Genomic DNA, 7,607 nt, shown 5'->3' with positions numbered 1-7,607 from the left:
GCTCCGGTCTGACATTTGGTCTTTGCTGGGTTTCATTGCTTGTGAGCAGAAAGGTTCTGTCTGCTTAAACAAAGCTTTATCCCAGATGCTATTTACAAGTCTCTCTTCCCTCCTCCCCAAGATGTCAATATTTGCTCTCACTGGAGGCTGGCAGGGCACCTCACACTGCTGAATGCATGTGCTCAGAGCCAGCGAGCTCCTCCAGAAAGGGCCTGCTGGCTCTTCACATCAAAGTTCATATGAGTAGTTACTCACTGGGCTCTTTACACACAGATAGTATCTCTTAAAGTGCTTTCTTCTGGTCCTTGACATATTTCTTTGTGCTGTGTGCATGGGGTTTATCTGCCTGGGGATGTAACCTCAGTCCCAGGAATGGCAACGTTTTCTTTAAGGGCTTGGTAGGAATAGCTGCTCATTTTGCTGTTGTAAAAACCAAGGAGCGGGTTAAACTCTGCCTGGCATTCCTAACAGGATTTGTGCACTGCAGCAGTGCCCGTTCTACTTGATGCCAGCATCGTGCTGCGAGCACCGTGCCAGAGAGGAGCCACCTTCCCTCCATGGAACCCAGGCTGCTTCCAGCAGGATTCAGGCTAAGCTCCAGCAGCCGCTGTGCCGAGTGCTCCGGGTCTGCAGCTGTTCCAGCTCCAGAGGTGAAATGACCATTGGGGTCTGGCAGCAGATACCCCTGCCCACAGCGTGACTGCTGCATCCACATAGACAGACACTGGCCTGCACTTGTGATGAGTCAGTGCCCTTCCAATAGAACTTATGAAACCAGATTTCCTTAATTCGGGATGTGCTCGGGATGCAGAGCTAGACTCGCAGGAGTTAATCTATCTAAATGAGCCTATGACAGATAGTCAAGAAAGAGGTACACTCATAAGAGTTAACCCATTTAAAATTGATTTTGCCTTCCTGCAGTGACTGTGCAGCAGAGCCTGTAGGCGAGAAAAGAGACAGCCAAGCCAGATGGTGCATGGGGCCGAGCTCAGCTTGCTTTGCTGCAGACTCCCTGTGTCCAGTGTTTCAAGCAGTACCCAAGAACCAAACTGCTGGAAATGAGCTGGGAAAAGCCACCAGACTCCTATTTCTAGCAGAGAAGGTCAAAATAACCCCTGAGAGCTGCTGCAAAGGCAGGCAAGTGGAAAGGTCCCACGGAGTGAGCATGCTACAGCTCAGCTCTCATGTGGAGGCAAAGAAATGGCTTTGAGTTAGCTCCTTTTGCCTTTCACTGAAGGGAGGTATGATCTGTTTTCCCTTAAGGATGTCTTTAGCTCTTGGATACCAGTGGCAGGAGCAGGACGTGGTCTCTTTCCCCTCAGAGTACCAAACCATGCTGACCCAGGGGAATCAGCTGCCCAAAGCCTCCGGTGGGGCTTGCAGCTCGGGCTGCGCTGTGGAGCTCGGCCAGGCTGGGATGGGTGCTCAGAGCTCTGCTGTGGGTGCATGGGCTCAGTGCCCTAATCCTGCCCATGCCCAGGCACTGAGGCATCGCACTCAGCCCACGACAGGGCTGTGCCTGTGCCGGGCACCTCTCCGGGGGCTGCCCACAGCAGTGCTCTGCTTTGAACCAAACCAAGGTCGTTTAGAATAGAATCACAGAACTCAACTGGTTTGTGTTGAAGGGAGCTTAAAGCTCCTCCAGCTCCAACCCCTGCCACGGGCAGGGACCCCTTCCACTGGAGCAGCTTGCTCCAAGCCCCTGTGTCCAACCTGGCCTTGAACACTGCCAGGGATGGGGCAGCCACAGCTTCTCTGGGCACCCTGTGCCAATACGTTCCTCCTCTCACTCTTCGCAGGGACCAGCGCTCGCTCAGACCCCTCCAACCGTAGTTCCTCGTCGTCCCCCTCCTGCTCCAGCCTCCTCTTCCCACCTCCTCCGGCCCAGGTCTGGCCAGGAGCCCCCTCTCAGCTCCTCACTAACGCTGGGAACCGCATTTTCCCCGCCGCGCTTCCCCCTGCCTCCCTCTTTGCCTGTCTTCAGGGACACTCCTGACACCTCCAGGCCGTCTGCAGTGGCTGCTCCGCATGTCCTGCTCCTTACTGCAGCGAGCACGGAGCACGCAGGGGTCGGCAGGGATTTGGATCATGCCAAATAACAGCCATTTGTCATTTCTTAGCAATAAGCTGTTAAAAGAAGGTGGATTTACAACGATTCTTGAGTTTCCTGTTGTTCTAGGTGAAGAATCGTAAGGCTTTTCCTAAAAAACCTCTGTGATTTCATTTGGCTTGATCTCTTTCCACAGAAAATGGGTTTCTGTTTGTTTGCTTCCAGATCAGCTCCAGGGAATCACCTCCAGGAGGAAGGACACTGCTGCAGGAGAAGGGAGCCATTCTGTAGCACAGACCTATACAAATGATGCTCATACCAATAGATACGCTGAGAACAAATTACCGTATAACCTCAGTAACATGCCACGGATGTATGTTGTACCTGCTTCTAAAAGACTCCTCTTGTTATTTATTGTCCCTTTCAGGATTAGCTGAGGAAGGAAATGGGAATTTGCACTCGCTGGCATGTCATGAAGGCAGCTGAGCTGCTGGCAAGGAAATGGAAAGGAGGTGGGCTGAGAACTGCAGCCTCCAGCCAAACCATGGGGTGGTTTTGGCTCCCATGAGGAGCAAGGCAGCTATGGGAAGACTCAACATTCCTTGGGTAGGAGTTTAAAGCCAAATCAGCTCAGTGGAGAGCATTTCTGCTGCTTCCTTCCATAACCACCAGCCCCTGCCCAGCCGCGAGCTTGGATGGAGATTCCCAGTGCAGAGCTGGAGATGGTGACAGGTTCAGACCAACAGTGACAAATGCACCGTGTTGTCCCCAGCGCCTGCAGTGATGTGTCCCACACCCTGCGGTGAAGTCACCACTGTCCTGCACACCAGGACATGCAGAACGAAGGGTCAGTAGGTGGCTGGAGAGAGCATTTCCCTCCTGTGTTAAATATGGGAGCAGACATAAGGAACCCTCTTGTTCCTCCCAGGGCTGGCCGGAGCACAGAAAAGCCTGGAGGAGGCTTTTCCTTTGCCTTCACTCCCAGCTGCTTCCCTCCCGCTGCCGGCAGAGCAGGAGCCAGCGACACAGGGATAGGTGGCACAAAACACCCCTGTGACCTACAGACACTGACTGCAGAGCCTGGCCTCCAGCTGGCTCTGCACAGGGACACGATGCACAGGGACACAATGCGCAGCCACTGCCAGGTACTGGGGTGGGATTCCTTCCAACAGCTCCATGTCCCAGTGGAGACCAGCAATGAGTCCAGAGGAGGCCGCAGAGCTGCTGCGAGGGCTGGAGCAGCTCTGCTCTGGAGCCAGGCTGAGAGAGCTGGGCTGGGGCAGCCCGGAGAAGAGAAGGCTCCTGAAGGGGAGACCTTAGAGCAGCTCCAGTGCCTAAAGGGGCTCAGGCCTGTAGGGACTGCCCAGAGAAGCTGTGGCTGCCCCATCCCTGGCAGTGTTCAAGGCCAGGTTGGACACAGGGGCTTGGAGCAAGCTGCTCCAGTGGAAGGGGTCCCTGCCTGTGGCAGGGGTTGGAACTGGAGGAGCTTTGAGGTCCCTTCCAACCCAAACCAGTCTGGGGTTCTGTGATTCTTTCCCCATACCCAGTGAGTATTTGCTGAAATTCTGACCCTGCAGTGCAGTGTAACCGCTGGCAGGACCAGGATCACTGCAGTTGTGAGCTTTTAAATCACTTCCAAGAAGAACAAGAGGTGGCTGCACAGCTTCAGCAGGTTTGCTTTGAGCAGTAGCAAGGCCAGTCCCACCAAATGAAGCACCACAGGATGTCTGGGATGGACATACTGCATCCACACAGGGTCCAGGCATCCTCCCTGTGATGCAGCCCCAGCTCCAAGCCACAAGAGCCCGTGGCTGTAGCAGGAACTGCTTCCTTGCAGCAGAAAGCTGGATCTAAAATAAGTTACATCTTCTTCATTGTGTCTTGGCTCCAGCCTTGAGGAGTTCAGACTGGTTTTGTTTTTCCTGGTGTTAGTCATGCACACAGATGGGAGCCTAACCTGTAATTCTGGCTTTGCTGCTGCTATCAAACATTCACACTGTGCCCTTCTAAGCCAGGAACAGAAACCTCTCATTTAATTCTGCTTAAGGAGTTTAATCCAGGACTATGACATTTCAATTACTCAGTAATTACTTTGTAATGCAGATTTAACATTTAGGTGTACACATCCCAAATTAAACCAAGAGAAGGAAAAATGCTGTGTATAAGCAACTACAGCATTGGAAAAGGCCCACAATAAACCTGGAGAGGGGCTTTGCACAAGGGATGTAGAGATAGGACAAGGGGGAGTGGCTTTAACCTGACTGTTCCCCTCAGCAGCAAGAGACTGGAACTGGATGAGCTTTAAGGCCCCTTCCAACACAAAGCAGTCTGGGATTCTACGATTCTATGTGGTTTGGTTTCATTTCCATGGTGGTGGGTCCTGGGGATCTGTGCTCTCTGTGCATGGTGCTGCAAGGAAAGCAGAGGCAGTCAATGGAAAAGCCACAGCATGGTGCCAAGAGCTTGCAGCGATGAATGAGCAGGGGACAGCTGATGAATGCAAAAAGATGAAGGAAGAAATCCTGCTAGGATGCAGCGGTTTGGAAGCTTCCCTGTGGAGGCGGCTGCTCGGGGGTGAGGAGCTTTCTGGCTTGGGCTCATATACGCATTGGCCACCACGTGCAGAACGCAGCTGGGCTCCTGCACTGCCTATAGATCCCGGAGATTCTTATTCTTTGCATTAACACAGGAAATTAAGGGAGGTGGGAATGAAAGTGTAGATGTCAGCAAATGAGCTGCTTTGCCACTGCTCACCCAGAGCACAGCAGGGACCTGGAGCTGCTGGATAAGCCACAGCAATATCCACATTAGAGTCCTGGAGCTGCTTTCACAAATTACTGCTCTCTTCATTAGCTTCCACAGCAGATATCACCTGCAGATGGAAAGAGATTTGTCCCCACAAATAAGGCATTTCTCTGCTAGCAATGGAGACTAAGTGAAATGCTGATAACTTTGTCCAAGAATAAGAGATAGGCCACATAGTGCCCTCTCAAAGCTCAGATGTGGTGGTTGTGCTAAACTCAGCACCACTGAGATGGCAGAGTGCCCTCCTGGCTGCCAGAGCACACGATGGTGATGTGGTCCTCAAAGGTCTTTAGAGGAAAAGTAAATACTGGCTCTCATTAAATATAATAACATATAATAAGGTGACACTCATTTACTCATTGCTTGTGATATTAATAGCAGATATTGACCCAAATGTGGGAATAGCCTTTTACAATGTTTTGTCATATAACATGAATCTTTCTCAGCTCTGTGGCTGTGTTCAGATTCTCCCTCGGGTATGTTTCCTGGACACTATTAAACAAATAAACCACTGATTAGAATTAAAGAGATGCATTCAGCAGCAAAGGGACACAAACGGAAACCCACATCAAGAAACACTGCACCCTGTGTTACCCTTCAAACAGAGCACCATGGCAGGACAGGAGCAGCAAAAGGTGACATGGGAAGGAGTGTGAGCAGCAGGTAGAGGGAGGAGGGTCTCCCTCTCTGCTGTGCTGTTAAACACAGCCTGACTTGCTGGTTGTAGCCCAGCCTGGGTTGTCCTGACCCACATCAGAGAGGCAGCGGCGAGGCCAGCGGTGGCAGGTTAGTAAGCATGGGTGTGATGACCAGGAGCAGAAGTTTTCTTAGTACTGCCTGGTTCGTGGTGATGGCACATATGAAGTTGTAACTTCCAGACATCACAGGACTTTGTGGTGTTGGTTTATCTTTAGAAACCTAATGGATTTTTTTGTGACCGTTTTTAGTGTGAATTTGGGTCCAATAGAGCAGATGCAGTGTAATCCCTTCACTGCAATGTTATTATCCTTTCTATTTCTACTTGCAAATACAAATATTCTGTAGAACCATTTAGTGAAAGCTACAGATTTGTTTCTCATGAACATGCGGATGCTTGTAGGCAATTAGAGATGGAGCAGAGAGAAAACAAAAATGAACCATTCCTACCTAAAGCACACATATTCACTGAGCATCTTCAGACTAAAAGGAAACATGGCAATTCAGAGGACCTGAGTGAAGGCTGAAACACAACTCACCTGCATGTGTCAGTGTGCCAGGAGGGATGATTAAAGAGCATGGCTGTAATTAAATTGGTTTATTTGTAAGAGCAGATGATGTAGTGCAAGTTATGGCAGCAGGGAAACTCTCTGAATACCAATCCCTGCACAGCCTGAGTTTCGAGAGGGCACCTGGAGGGACAGAGGGGGCTTTCTCGAGTGCTCTTTATTCAGCAGGTGCTGAGTCTGCACCTCACCTTCGATGTGGGAGCTTCCCTCCATCCCTTCACACCACACAAACAAGGCTATTTCACCTCCAACAATCCAGTTTGCTGCTCCGGCTCTAGAAGCAGGGAAAACCCCCAGGCAGTGACAGTTCTGATCAGCCCAGAACCAACTCCTGCTTGCAAGGGATCAGCCATCACTGCTGCCACATCCCTGGCAGTGTTCAAGGCCAGGCTGGACACAGGGGCTTGGAGCAAGCTGCTCTAGTGGAAGGGGTCCCTGCCTGTGACAGGGGTTGGATAAGCTTTAAGCTCCCTTCCAACCCAAACCTATGTCTATGGTTTTCTGATTCTAGGTTATTTGCTGTAGCAGAAGCCACAGGACACCTCTATGGACATGGCCAGGCTGTTGTAAGCTCAGTGCACAGTCAAACCTTATCCTACATCATGACCCCATCACACCTCCCAGCGACCCCTCTCCCCTGGATGGCACAGAGGATGAAGTGACACTGCATGACGGCTGCGGCTGTGTGCGAGCGGCAGTTTGCAGCACTGGGAAAGAGCAGTTCTCACAAAGAGAACCCAAAATCATGATTTACATCAATGAGCTGTCAAACGGGTTGGCAAAGATAGGTGTTGCTGCGTGATGCTCGAGGTATGTGGCTTTTCCTGTTCTCCTGCTCCTCTTACACCAGCAATGGCTTGGTCCTCAGGACTTCAGATCAGAGGGGATCACCCCCCTTTTATCTGACCATTGATGCTATTCCCAAGCCACATCACGGCTCCACATAGCTGTCACCTCTGATCATCTCTGTCTCTCCTACTCTCACCAAACTCTCAGGGGAGCAAAGTTTTACACAGGTGAGCACCCAAGGCCTGGGATGCGATGCAGCAGACCTTGTTCAGTCACGTTTTGAGCATGACTTTGACCCTCCCCTCCCCATGGGAGCCCTGGGACCGGTACTTCTCCCCCTTGCCTCTCCTTGAGCCCAGAGGGCACACAGATCAGCCGCGGGCTGTGCTGCAGGAGGGAACCAGCCCCAACCTCTCTCTAAACACACTTCTTGCCCTTATTTGTTTTAATACAATGGTAAATAATAACCTTGCTTTAGAACCTCATGTCCCTGGGTGACCGGATGAGTCAGGACACTGGTGATATTCTGCAGAGGCTGCAAATCTACCCTGTATCTCCCTGCAGTGTGTTAGGATTCAGTGGGAACTGTCTGCCAACATCAGTAGCGCAAGGAAATGAGCTGGGAAACAAGAGACAGGGACTCCTCCGAGCTAGAAGAGCAGCAGCACTTGTGCAGACACAACCCTTTATGCCAGAAG

Source organism: Psittacula echo, assembly GCF_963264785.1.
Source record: "Psittacula echo genome assembly, chromosome: 8".
NCBI classification, from domain to species: domain Eukaryota; kingdom Metazoa; phylum Chordata; class Aves; order Psittaciformes; family Psittacidae; genus Psittacula; species Psittacula echo.
Note: the sequence above shows the minus strand (reverse complement) of the source record.